The sequence below is a fragment of the Rattus norvegicus genome, chromosome 18, assembly GCF_036323735.1.
Source record: "Rattus norvegicus strain BN/NHsdMcwi chromosome 18, GRCr8, whole genome shotgun sequence".
Lineage (NCBI taxonomy): Eukaryota > Metazoa > Chordata > Mammalia > Rodentia > Muridae > Rattus > Rattus norvegicus.
The window spans coordinates 22,762,643-22,777,170 of record NC_086036.1 but is presented as its reverse complement, the minus strand read 5'-3'; positions in this window follow the sequence as shown (position 1 = coordinate 22,777,170).

The following is a 14,528-nucleotide window of genomic DNA, read 5'->3' as shown; positions in this document are numbered from 1 at the left end:
GCTCTTAGTCTTCTTTGCATTGATCTCTTCCGCTTATCAGCATCATCTTCTCTTATTACAGACATGTAATATTTCTTCATATTGTAGGTACAAGGCTGCTGAAAGTGCCAAGAAGAGGCGGGGGGAGAAAGAGTTCTACTTAAGAATACTGTCGGGGTTGGGGATTTAGCTCAGTGGTAGAGCACTTGCCTAGCAAGCGCAAGGCCCTGGGTTCGGTCCCCAGCTCAGAAAAAAAAAAGTGAAAAAAAATCTGGTTTAAGAATACTGTCTATGTCTATGTGATGTTTTATTTGATGGGAACACCTATTTCTGTATTTGACTACTCCATCTTCTCAGTCCTTATGGTTTTAGTTTTTATATGTCCTGTATGAAAAATATGACAATGGCTGTAAAGGTTCACTTACTCAATAAAATTATTTTATAAAAAGAAAAAATACTGTCTATGATGTTATCAGTTTATGAATGCTTATTAGAACATCTTAAAATAATTTACAGTTACACTTTAGGTGCCTATCATTCTGCTAGACAGCTGGAGTTGGGGGTAGCATTATGATTAATTATATAAGAGAAACAAAACATTTCTAGCAGAGCTCCCATAGGAAGGAGTTTCCAGAGAAGTAGTGCTGCTCACAGAAACCAGGAGAAATACAGGTCAGTGAACAACAGGCAATCACGGCAGGGACCTGACGAGTATTAAATTAGCATGAGGCACAGAATTAATTAAACCACAGTGAACATCACTTATAACTGAGCACCTTATGGAAGCTCAAAAAAAGCTCTTTTGAGAAAATGTCATTTAACTAGAAGCATAGAAAGAAATGGAAGAAAGACTGTTCCTGCAGAAGGAGCAATCTGTGAAGAGGCCTTAAGGTAGGAACATGCTTAGCATCGCAAAAACCTGATGGAAAGGTCACCATGGCTTAAGTGTATCTCAACTTGAAGTCTCAATGGCAAATGCCAAATCATGCCCGTAGGAAGAAAAACCATCTTGTGTGTGGTTCTTCAAGCACAATGTGTATTTATTTGAAATGTGAGAGAATTCCAGTGGCTATTTTTATAGCATAGTTTATAGATAAGTATTTGGAGGGCTTGGTGCAATAATAGTGGAAGACATAAATGACTATAGAAAAGCTAGAGTTTCAGCAAATAGGACGTGAGTTCCAGGAAAGACGTTTCTATGAAGAAGGGCTGGGGAGGAAATGAGTGACTCCTGTATTGTGTAGAATCACCCTTGTTCTGGTTATCACCACACCTCACTTTTTTTTTTCATTTTTCTTTTTTTCGGAGCTGGGGACCGAACTCAGGGCCTTGTGCTTACTAGGCAAGCGCTCTACCACTGAGCTAAATCCCCAACCCCACACCTCACTTTTAAAACAAAGTAAAAACGAAAAGCCAATAAATGTTATCAGATTCCTTCCCTACATTATTTTTTACCAATTTAATGTCACATTTTTCTCAGCTCATTAATTTGACAGTCGAGTTGATCTTGCATAAAGATACCAGATAATAGTCAGGATAAGTTCAAGAGTGAAACACATTTATTTTCTGAACATAACCTTTGTATGCTATTATATAATATTGTATGTCAAAAATTCTGAGTATTAATTAAATTAACTGAAAATAAACACAGATACAATAGCTTCACTGACTTAAGACTTAGAATTTTATATAAAATTTGTATGTTCTTCTTAGTTGTACAGTAACATTGCTCTATCTCAGTCCATCTTTAACCAAGAATTGAATTACTCTTTTGTCCAGTGCATCACTCATAAGAAATTTAAGAGGGAAGCAAAAAAGACCATTCCTATAGCAACATCATAGTTATCAAACTGTAATATCTCACGTTGCATAATTTATACATTAATATTAGGATAGAGAAGATTCAGTGTATCTACAACATAACTGTATCATAGGAAAAGCTGTGTAGTAAGGCTCTGGTACTATCTATTATTTCAGGAATTACTTAAAGTGTTGGGAATTGTCCCTTCCAAACAGAGGTAGCATGTGCTTTGGTTAGAATGGACTAATAGAGCTATGGCAATGACCCAGTGTATTAAGATGTAGGAAGGTCTGCTGCTCCTTACATAATCATCCAGAGAAGGTGTTCTTGGCGAGAAGGCATCTTCCCACTTACCATGCCTCAGATGCCCAGGAGACAGCAGTAATACCAGCTTCATGAATGCACCTGTGCTGGTTATCTCAATAGGAAAGTATATAAGAAGACATCTACTAGTGTGAGACTAGGTATAAACTGGCTTCTATATCAATGTTCAGTACAAAAGTGCCCAGGAAATGTGATCAAATAAGACAGCTGAACCTCAGGCTGGTTTTCTGATTATGAAAGAAGAAGCTGAGATTTAGTGAGGCTCCCTTTCCATTGTGTTATGAATACCACCGACAAGTAGGACAATGAGACTTGAACTGCTATAACTTGTAGAAAATCAAAACCACTCCCTAGATTCAGTTTATAGATCTCTTTGAACTTGGTCATTAGACGAAGTTGAGTGCCAGCAATGAGGGAGACGTTCTTCTATGACTGTCCACTGCAGCTCTTTAGTGGTCTCAGGGCAAAACTTGGCACATAGGGCTGTGGTACATATATGATGACATAGCTATGTAAGAATATTGGGGGGCGTGCCTTGATTAGGAGCACAAGCAGAGAACTTGACTAGGATTTTTTTTAATTTGTACTCCTCCACATCTCTTGCCAGTGAGTTTTCAATTTCTGCTGGAGGTAGGCTTAGAGCCTTGAGCAATATAAATATACTCTCTCTCTCTCTCTCTCTCTCTCTCTCTCTCTCTCTCTCTCTCTCTCTCACCCAATCCCACACCAAATTAAAGTATTTGCATACACATGCAAATATGATAAGTTTGAGGATTCAACTCAATGTTATCGAAACTCCTGTGGACATCTGTGCCCTGTGGACTTGAGGTGTAGGCTCATTTTATTTCACTCAACTACAGAAGACTGAATATAGAAACCTCTGAAATCATACTGTCTTTTTTTGATAGAAACCTAGACCTTTATTGGTAAAGTTCTCAACAGGAAGAAAGATGTAGGGTGAGATGGGAAGGTAAGGAGTGACAGAAATGCTTCTGTGTGGTAAAGTTCCTCAGCCAGACAAAATGGGGAGGTGAATAGAAGACTTCTTTGTCAACGTTCTTCAAACAAACAAGCAAACAAACAAACAAACAACACACACACACACACACACACACACACACACACACACACACACCCAAAATACTTATGGAAATATAAACATAAAGGGAATCAATAATCTATAGTGTGTTGAAAGGACCATTTGTTTTAAATAGGTAAAAATGAAAAAAAACAGACTCACAAAATCTCACTCTTTGATAATTTTCCTCATTATTTAAGTGCTTCTGCTTTAAATAACGATCAAACCTAAGAACATGCCACAGTGATGTCTAGACTGAAGTTCGGTCATCAGAGCCTCATCTTACTGTCACATGAAACTATCTGTGACAGGAGAGATGCTACTAAACCTATGGAAACGAAATACCCAACCTTAGTTATTTAATATCTAGGAATGCAGGTCATCATAGTATTTATGATATATTCCGAGAGAGAGAGAGAGAGAGAGAGAGAGAGAGAGAGAGAGAGAGAGAGAGAGAGAGAATGAGAAAGAGGGGGGTTTTTCTCTACCATGAAGGCAGAGTATTTGATTTTTTAAATAAGTTTTCTCAAGAGTGAACTAGATGGGTAAGCATATAATTATAGACAATACATAGACAAGTATAATTGAAATAATAATCAAAGAAAAGGAGGACAGCAGTTTGAGAGAAAGTGAGAGGGGAATAGGAAAAGGCTTAGAGGAAGGAAAGGAAAGAGGTCAGGAGATGCAAATATATTTTAATTAAAACATAGATTTTTCAAAATTTAGCAAGAAAGGAGGTTCCTTTCATTGTCATTAAAGTGACAGTCTTCTGGTGATTTTGTCACGTCTTTCCTAAATGAATAACATCTCTATCTTCTTATGGGATAGGCAGTTAATATCAAACATTAAATATTAAACTTTTTCATCTAAAGGAGGCAAGTAAAAACTAGGTTACCAGCTCCATAGACATACTTAAATGCAAACAATGTGATAAATATTTTGTAACTTGTATTTTTGCAAAAGTGCTCTAAACATATTTTCTGGTAAATTGCATGGAAGTTGGCATCCTATAAAATCATCTGATGAGCCTAATAGTAACAAAATATTCTATGTTTGAATGAGGTATGGCTGAATTTATGTTAAGCACCAAAGGCACACAGTAAATTTATTTTAAATGAAGAAAGTTTATGAAATAATTAAAAACTTTTTTAGTAGAAAAATGGTAATTTCAAACTCATTTTATAGAACTCACCCTTTCCTTTGCTTCCGGGGTTAAAATTTTATGGACATATTTAATCAGTAGACATTTTGAAAATCTAAAATATACAGACCCTCAATATGTAGAAGGAAATCTAATTTGTAAAAGTAACTATACACAGCCTTAGGTTGTAAAAACAGTCTATAAGACAGCAATATGTTTTGTCCATTTGTCCAGTTAAACATTCTCCATCTCATGATGGGGAAAGCAGAGCTCGCAAACCTTAACCCCTATAATTAAAAGCTGATAGCTGTACAGTGAAGGAAAGTCAGTGTTATTTAGGGGCATTCCTCACAGTATGTCAACCATCTTAAAGTGGATGAACCCATACTCATGAGTATACGAACATCACTAATGGATCAGTAGTTTAGAACTAATACATGATGGATCAGTAGTTTAGAACTAATACATGAGGTTGAGTAAGAGTCTGGAGGACTTGTCTGAGAAAGGTAGAGGAAGAAGTGAGAGTTGAATATAATCAAAAACTGTAAACATGTGAATTTCTTAAAGACTTAATCCAGATGTTATGTTTACTTACTTTATTTTAATGAGTATCCCAAATATGCAAATAAATGTGTTTTGGTCCAATCTGTCCATCAAGTCCTTCCCTATTGCTGCAACCACTCTTCACTCCGCTATAATTTCAAGTGCTTAAAAAAAAAAAGAGAGAGAACTCAATGAGTCCACCTAGCCAATAGGACTAAAGCCTGACTAACTACCTGAAGGAAATAATCCTCGCACAGCTTTGGGCACTTTTTGTTTCATGACCTGTGGTGCCTTGGAGAGAAGGTTAACAAAGAGTGGTCAGAGCACCATTTTATCAGTGGGCATTTCTTTCTAGAGCATTCATTATTGTAGCTTGCAGGGTTTAAAGTTAGGTAGGACTGTTGGTTACTTTTCTTCCCGGGGGGAATATTGGGAACCTCCCAGAACTATTAAAAACTAAGGTCTTACTGTCCAGTTCTAGAGGGTAACCCAGAACAATGTCAACAGCTTATGATGTTTGAGGGTGTCAATAGGCCCATACTGAATAAATGTGTGTGGAAGGATGTAGAGTTACATACTAAAGGATGGGTAGCCTCCTTACCTAGGGCCATTTTCTCTAAAGAGAACAGGCTCTATTTCTTCCATCAACAATCAATTGCAAATAACTTCTCAGCTATGTGTTGGATTTCATGCTACAATCTCCCTTACATGTTGGTGTTTTTACTTCCTTGATCTTCTATAGATCTTATGTACACAGTCATAGATGCTGTGACTTCCTGTGCACATTGGTCCTGTCATGTCAGTCAAATGCTGTTTCACTGTAATCTTCCTGTGATGGCTATTCTTGGTTTTTAACTTGACTGCATTTGTAATAAATAGTGATTCAGAAATGGAAAGATTTTTTTTGTGGGATAAGGTTGGTTTGAATTATGTGAATCTACTTCTAGACTAGACCTCTGAGGTAGAAAGGCGTGTGCCTTTAATTCAGATCTTGAATCAGGAAGACACACATTTAATCTGGATCATGTCATCTGTTGAAAGTCTACATAAGGACATAAAGGAAGAAATATTTGTTCTTTGTCTGCTTGTCTTTGCCTTATTAGAACATCCATTCCTTCACTGATATTAGAGCCTACTTTGTTATCCCAGCACATAGCAAACTTCAGCTAAGAAATGTAGCCTCCTGGGCTGAGCTACTAATCCTGTATATGCTTTACGTCCTGTTACTTTAGAGAACACTGAATAATAGACTTCCAGCTCTGACTCTTACTATTAGAGTTGATTATTCCATAGTCCTTTATTCAAGTTTATTAGATCTACGAAATATCACTGATTGGGTTTGAGAGATGTACTAATTTATGTGTATAAACACTAAGGGGTATTTTATTATTATGTCAATTTAGCAGAATAATAATATTGATGTCTTTTCCCCCCAGAAGATGTGATCTAGCCAGTCATAATTTTGGGGGCCAGTTAATGTTACCAAACATATATATGAAGCTATTTATTTATTTATTTACACCCCAAATACTGCTCTTCCTCCCCATCAATTATCTTTTATATTAGTTATTACTCCCCTTTCTACAATGTCCCCATTCCTCACCCCATTTAATGCTTCCTATTCTATTCTTCCCATTTCCACTTCATCTACCTGCACTCTACCAACTCCTCTTAGAAATAGCTTTGTTTAGTGAAGATGAAAATTTTGTCAACAAACAAAACATCTCAGGACTATCTTCATGGAAATGGGGGTGTCAGGCTAGGACAGATGTTTCGGATTCTGTATAAGAGTTTTTTTTCTCCTAAAAAATCATTTAGAAAGCTGAAACTGTAAAACCTAAATAGAATTGATGAAATGCAAGGATGATTCTATCTTTTGCTTTCTCAAGAGTAGTGCATTTCTTATCCTGTTGGCTCCAGTCCTGTGTCCAGCTCATATATTACACATAATATATTCCCTAAATCATCTTATCATGGTTAGTGATAAATAACAAGGTGCATGGTATTTTCACAAAGATCATTGATGCTGGCCACTTTATTAAAAGAAAGGTTCATAGAATAATGCTCCCATGTTCATGTTATAGGATAGTGGAGCATACACACATGATTTTTAAAACATTGATTCCTGTAGTTTTAATAGTGTTCTCTTAAATCTGAAGAAAGAATTAATTTCATTGTTTCTTGGACACACTTACAGCCTTGTTCTGAATATAGTTATCTATGACTATGTACACAAACAAGCACAAACAAATCAACTTTTAAAAATTTAATCCTTTGATTTGTTGGTGTTGTGGTGATACCTGTGCTCATTTCTTATTTTCTGTACTATTCTGAAGGAAATATTGAATGATACAGTTTTAAGGCCCAAATGTTCTGTCATCCCTTTTATTTCTTGATTCTCTAAGAAACTGTCATTGAAATACCCTTGAAAATGTTAGCCTTTAGGAGGAATTGCCCCAGATTCTTGATCTGCAGCTATCCCATCCTGAAGCCCTTGTAGAATATCACATTCTATCTAAGTAACCTAGATAATTGACCTTAAAATTCTCTTTATCATAATTTTTTCACTTATGCCCTTAAAAATATATGCTTTGCTGTAAATTAGCAAAATGATAACTGAGTCTGCAGGAACCAGATCTCCTACCTTAAAGAGGCGCAAAATCCTAGAACAAATATCTCCAGGGTCACACGCAGATGAATGTTCCCCCTTATGTATAAAGAACACAGTCAGCGTAAATAATGTGAATTCATGAGGGGCATTGAAATCTAGATGAGCTCTTGAACAACTACCATAATGACAAGAAACTGAAGGTCTAGACATGTAAGACAAAGTGTGAAATCTGTGACCAACACTTGCAAGAAGTAAGGCACACTGTCATTTCAGGGTTCTGTGCACTATGCCTTAATACCTGGTTTTTTTGAGAAAATATTTTAAAGTGTCTAAACCTCTGCATCTTTAAGGTGAAGTATAATTTCCCACCTTGTACAGAAAGAAACTAAGACTATATCTATTTGCTACATGTCACTTTATTACCAATCAGTTTCTGAATTATTATTGCAAATTGATTTTGCCCACAAGTTTAGGTCCAACATGCAATGTAAAAGTAACTTTTATCTCCCTGCGGTCTAACTTCTTGAGTTCTTTGTATATTTTGGATATAAGGCCTCTATCTGTTGTAGGATTGGTAAAGATCTTTTCCCAATCTGTTGGTTGCCGTTTTGTCCTAACCACAGTGTCCTTTGCCTTACAGAAGCTTTGCAGTTTTATGAGATCCCATTTGTCGATTCTTGATCTTAGAGCATAAGCCATTGGTGTTTTGTTCAGGAAATTTTTTCCAGTGCCCATGTGTTCCAGATGCTTCCCTAGTTTTTCTTCTATTAGTTTGAGTGTGTCTGCTTTGATGTAGAGGTCCTTGATCCACTTGGACTTAAGCTTTGTACAGGGTGATAAGCATGGATCGATCTGCATTCTTCTACATGTTGCCCTCCAGTTGAACCAGCACCATTTGCTGAAAATGTTATCTTTTTTCCATTGGATGGTTTTGGCTCCTTTGTCAAAAATCAAGTGACCATAGGTGTGTGGGTTCATTTCTGGGTCTTCAATTCTGTTCCATTGGTCTATCTGTCTGTCTCTGTACCAATACCATGCAGTTTTCATCACTATTGCTCTGTAATACTGCTTGAGTTCAGGGATAGTGATTCCCCCCAGAAGTCCTTTTATTGTTGAGGATAGTTTTAGTTATCCTGGGTTTTTTGTTATTCCAGATGAATTTGCAAATTGTTCTGTCTAACTCTTTGAAGAATTGAATTGGTATTTTGATGGGGATTGCATTGAATCTGTAGATCGCTTTTGGTAAAATGGCCATTTTTACTATATTAATCCTGCCAATCCATGAGCATGGGAGATCTTTCCATCTTCTGAGGTCTTCTTCAATTTCTTTCTTCAGAGTCTTGAAGTTCTTATTGTACAAATCTTTTACTTGCTTGGTTAAAGTCACACCGAGGTACTTTATATTATTTGGGTCTATTATGAAGGGTGTCGTTTCCCTAATTTCTTTCTCGGCTTGTTTCTCTTTTGTGTAGAGGAAGGCTACTGATTTATTTGAGTTAATTTTATACCCAGCCACTTTGCTAAAGTTGTTTATCAGCTTTAGTAGTTCTCTGGTGGAACTTTTGGGATCACTTAAATATACTATCATATCATCTGCAAATAGTGATATTTTGACTTCTTCTTTTCCAATCTGTATCCCCTTGACCTCCTTTTGTTTTCTGATTGCTCTGGCTAGAACTTCAAGAACTATATTGAATAAGTAGGGAGAGAGTGGGCAGCCTTGTCTAGTCCCTGATTTTAGTGGGATTGCTTCAAGTTTCTCTCCATTTAGTTTAATGTTAGCAACTGGTTTGCTGTATATGGCTTTTACTATGTTTAGGTATGGGCCTTGAATTCCTATTCTAACCCTATTAAAAATGGGGTTCAGAGCTAAACAAAGAATTCACAGCTGAGGAATGCCGAATGGCTGAGAAACACCTAAAGAAATGTTCAACATCTTTAGTCATAAGGGAAATGCAAATCAAAACAACCCTGAGATTTCACCTCACACCAGTGAGAATGGCTAAGATCAAAAACTCAGGTGACAGCAGATGTTGATGAGGATGTGGAGAAAGAGGAACATTCCTCCATTGTTGGTGGGATTTCAGACTGGTACAACCATTCTGGAAATCCGTCCGGAGGTTTCTCAAAAATTGGACATTGCACTACCTGAGAACCTAGCTATACCTCTCTTGGGCATATACCCAAAAGATGCTCCAACAAATAACAAAGATACATGCTCCACTTTGTTCATAGCAGCCTTATTTATAATAGCCAGAAGCTGGAAAGAACCCAGATGCCCTTCAATAGAGGAATGGATACAGAAAATGTGGTATATCTACACAATGGAATACTACTCAGCTATTAAAAAACAATGACTTTATGAAATTCATAGGCAAATGGATGGAACTGGAAAATATCATCCTCAGTGAGGTAACCCAATCACAGAAAAACACACATGGTATGCACTCATTGATAATTGGATATTAGCCCAAATGCTCGAATTACCCAAGATGCATAGAACACATGAAACTCAAGAAGGATGACCAAAATGTGAATGCTTCACTCCTTCTTTAAAAGGGGAACAAGAATACCCTTGGCAGGGAATAGGGAAACCAAGTTTAGAACAGAGGCAGAAGGAACACCCATTCAGAGCCTGCCCCACATGTGGCCCATACATATACAGCCACCAAATTAGATAAGATGGATGAAGCAAAGAAGTGCAGGCTGACAGGCACCGGATGTAGATCTCTCCTGAGAGACACAGCTAGAATACGGCAAATCCATACGCAAATGCCAGCAGTAAACCAGTGAACTGAAAAAGGGACCCCCGTTGAAGGAATCAGAGAAAGGACTGAAAGAGCTGAAGGGACTTAAGACCCCATATGAACAACAATGCCAACCAACCAGAGCTTCCAGGGACTAAGTCACTGCCCAAAGTCTATACATGGACTGACCCTGGACTCTACCTGCATAGGTACCAATGAATAGCCTAGTAAGGGCACCAGTGCAAGCGGAAGCCCTTGGTCCTGCCAAGGCTGGACCTCCAGTGAACGTGATTCTTGGGGGGAGAGCAGTAATGTGGGGAAGATAGGGAAGGGAACACCAATGTAGAAGGGGAAGGTGAGGAGTTTGGGGGATGTTGGCCTGGAAACCAGGAAAGGTATTTGAAATGTAAATAAGAAATACCCAATTTGATAAAGATGGAAACAAAACTGATCATAAAGTAATTTTGCATCTCTTCTAGCTCAGGTACATAATAGACTGGTAATGTAGTAGTCAAGTCTGAGATGAAAAAAACAAACAAACTCACTTTTCTTAGATTCAACACCATTACTAAGGGTGCTATATACTTTGGTAAGTAATGCTTTTTAAAAAGAAGGATGTCTTATATTTGTGACCTTGTTTTCATGGAAATGATGTTTTCTTATGTCATGAACATTATAGTCACACATTATAGTGGTCCACCAAAAAGCCATGATATCAACTTTTTATGAAGCATAGCTTTTCTTTCAGACTGTGGTACTGTCACAATACTACACCATAGTCACTTCAAATCTAATTTCCCTGAAAAGTTTCTCATAGACAAATCTGCAATGACTGTTGCTCTTGACCTCTGAACATAAATTCTGTCTCTTACCAAGTTTGCAGAGTAGAATGTGGGGAAGACATGGAAACATTGGGCTATTGCCCAGTGAACATCTCAGGCTAAAAAGCAATCTGACCAATATTTCAATTTCCAGGGAGAATTCTTTATGAGCTTTTGGACAGGTTTGCCTTTCAATTGCAGGATTTGAATAGCTTCTGTGGTAGGGGAGATGCTGCAAGCAGATGATAATTCTGAATTTCACCTCATCATTAATGCTTTGGACCTCCAGGGAAGTCACTGTGCCTTTGACGAAGGTCGAAGCATTTTATAACCTTAATAAAGGCTCATAGCCTCAGGAATAGCAAGTGTGAGCAAGTGTGGGGAACTGATTTAATAAAAATATAACTAAATTTCCACTTTACACTATATCATCTTGAGAATTTCAAATGACAATCAACACACGAACAGTACAATAATGTCCCTCAAACTTCACGGCTATTAGCATTTACATATATGTTATTTAAAGGAAATGAAAAAATATTTTTCTCTTTTAGGACAAATATTTTTCTGCAACTTTTATATTTAATTGTTTAATATTTTACGTAATGAATATATAGAGACAGATAGAAACCTTATTAGATGTAAATTAAAAAATCATAATCATGATGTAATTTTTTTGTAATTTTGTTCCCATATGGAATTTGGTTTGCTTGGTTTTGATATACAAAATAATCATAAAATCATAAGCAAAATGGTTAAGAGAGGTCCATTGCCATTTACATCCCCAAAGGATGAATCATCTGTCTCAAATGTTAATAATAAATCACAGTTTTGCAGAATCGTTGTAGGAGAATTATCATAATTTATAAGTATTTTTTTCCTTTTCCAAGGCTGCTTCCTTCTGTCAGTTGTCATTTGCTGGCCATGTCTTTACTCTTGAGAACTGAGAAAAGAAACAAAGGCTGCCTCGCCTGTACTGGGAGGGAATAATATTTCATCTTTGTTGACCTTCACTGACACCGTTAGAGGAAAGCATTATTATTCCTGTTCACAGACTGTGGATCAGAAAGGTTAAATAATTTGGCAAGGTCACCCTCTTGATGAGTATCAGAGTTGATTTCTGCTGAATTTTCTCAGTGAAATAAGCCACACTGTTCATTGCAGTGAAAGACAGAAGCCCATGGGCCTGAGAGAACTAACTACCTTTACTAGGTCGTTAGCAGAAGTGTCCATGGTGATCCCTTAATGAACCAGACAATTGGCCTGTGGGTTGTTCCTCAAAGCGAGTGCTGAGGAGAAAGAGGTGTTGTTGTGAGCTGGACATTGTAAATCTATGCTTTGAGTTTGAAACCCAAAACGAAAAGGTGAACAGCCAACCTTATACATTAGTAACTAGTCGAAGGCTTCTTAATTTCCAAAGTCAGAGAGGGAGCATTCCAACTCATATCTAAAACCCCATCATGTTTTTCTTTATCAAAGTATGTTTTGTTTGCAAGTATTTATTTCCACATGCTATTTTCCTTGACAATTTTCATGCTTTGTGATAGCCATTCAACTATTTTATTCCAAGTGCCTGCACATAGTATGTCATTAAAACATATTTGGAAAGTATGAAAGTGGGGCACAAGGAAGGAAAGAAGCAAAGGAGGGAAAGAGAGGTAGGAGAAAAAAGTGGGAAAGATGAAGACTTTAAAAATACAGGATGATAAAAGGACATGCGCTGAGGAGTAGCTCTTATTGAAGCTATGATGGGGTCTCTAAGAAGACCTATATTGATTTATTTACTTTTAAAATTTTATTGAAAATAGAGTCTTCTTTCATACAATGCATCCCAATCCTAAATGAGGTAACAAAGACCCAGAAAGCCAAATATAGAATTTAATCACTTATACATGTACATTAGCTGTTAAGTAAATGATAACCAAGCTATATTCCACAGACCCATAGAGGTGAGGTAGAGAGGAGAGCTCTATGAAAGATGGATAGACCTCCCTGGGAAGATGAAATAGAATAAATTTTGCAGATGGACTGGCAGCAGGTTGGATCAGGTGGGTGGGGAGGGATAGCGGGAAAGAGTGCAGGGAGAGACAGCTGGAATTGGGGAGCACTGGGGGAATGGTATGGAAACACAGTGCAGTACAAACTTCTGGGAATCTATGAGGGTGACTCTAGTGAGGACTTCTAATAATGGAGAATATGAGTTTGTAGGTAGGCAAGCCTTTCAGTTGTAGAATTATGTTGCATTCAAAACAGATTTTAATATAATGGTGTGGGCTATGTTTTGGAAAATGGCCCTCAAACGCTTGTGCTGAGGATTAGTGAAGCCTAATAGTGAGAACTTCATCTTCCTGAATGGATGTGTGTTGTTATCTCAGAATGGGGTCATCATACACATGTACACATGTACACAAGTACACAGAAATTGACATGTATTTAAAGTAATCCTAAGATTTTCTTGGCAAAGAGTTTCCTAGGCAGAGGAAGAATAGTTGGAAGAATTAAAAAGTTCATGTTGGTTAAGTTGAGCAGTATCAAAGACCTTACAGTGCTAAGAATGCTGTGGGATCATACGAAAGAAGTTGAAGCAGGTAAAGCCATTTCTCCTTGCTATATGGAGCAGGATAGGGAACAATGACTATTCCTGAGGTTCGCAAGTGAGCTGGTAAATCATGAGGCTGGCTTAGGCTGCTGTGAAGGCAGTGTGTGGGAGGCAGAACATACTGAAGGAAAGGGCAAGTTTGTTAAGAGGTTTGGTGATGGGGCTAGGCAGTCAGACTCCTGAATTGTGACCAAGACACAAAAGTATGACCCAACACCATGAGAATGTTAAGTAAGGTTAGGGTGGAGCACACTAGTTAAACAGAGGAGGATCTTGAATACAGAGTATGAATTTGCTTAAATGAGAATGAAGCAGGGGCAAGGACACGGATTAAAATGCACTCACGGTTCAGTGCTGCCTCCATTTCAGGCCTAAAGGACATGGAAGCAGTGTATGTCCTCCCAGCATCTGTGAAAGACTGACTATAACCACTGCTCTGCTTTCCCTTCAAGCTGTATCACTGGGACTCTGTCCACAGAGCTTCTGAAAGTCCTATTGCTGATGAAAAGTCACTTGCGTGACCTGTGAGCAAAACAGCCACCACTGACCTCCAGAGAACTCCAAGACTGAGCCACTCCATAGTTAGCATGCAAAACCTCAAAACGATAGCTAGATTTTCCTCTGCTTTCTCTGCAGTGTTCAATAGCTGATGATTTAAATAGCAATAAATGCAATGTCTTTCTAATCACACTTTTAAAAAGGTTGTACTATCCATCGTAGGTAAATCTGAAGAGCAACTGACTCTTGACGCTGAGAGACAGAACTAAGAGTGTTTCATGTCAGTCTTGCTCTCCAGGGCCTTTGACATTGGTACAAGGACAATGAGTAACTTCCCTATAAGCAGGAATGTAGATTAGTATAATGTTGTTCTATGGGACCCACGA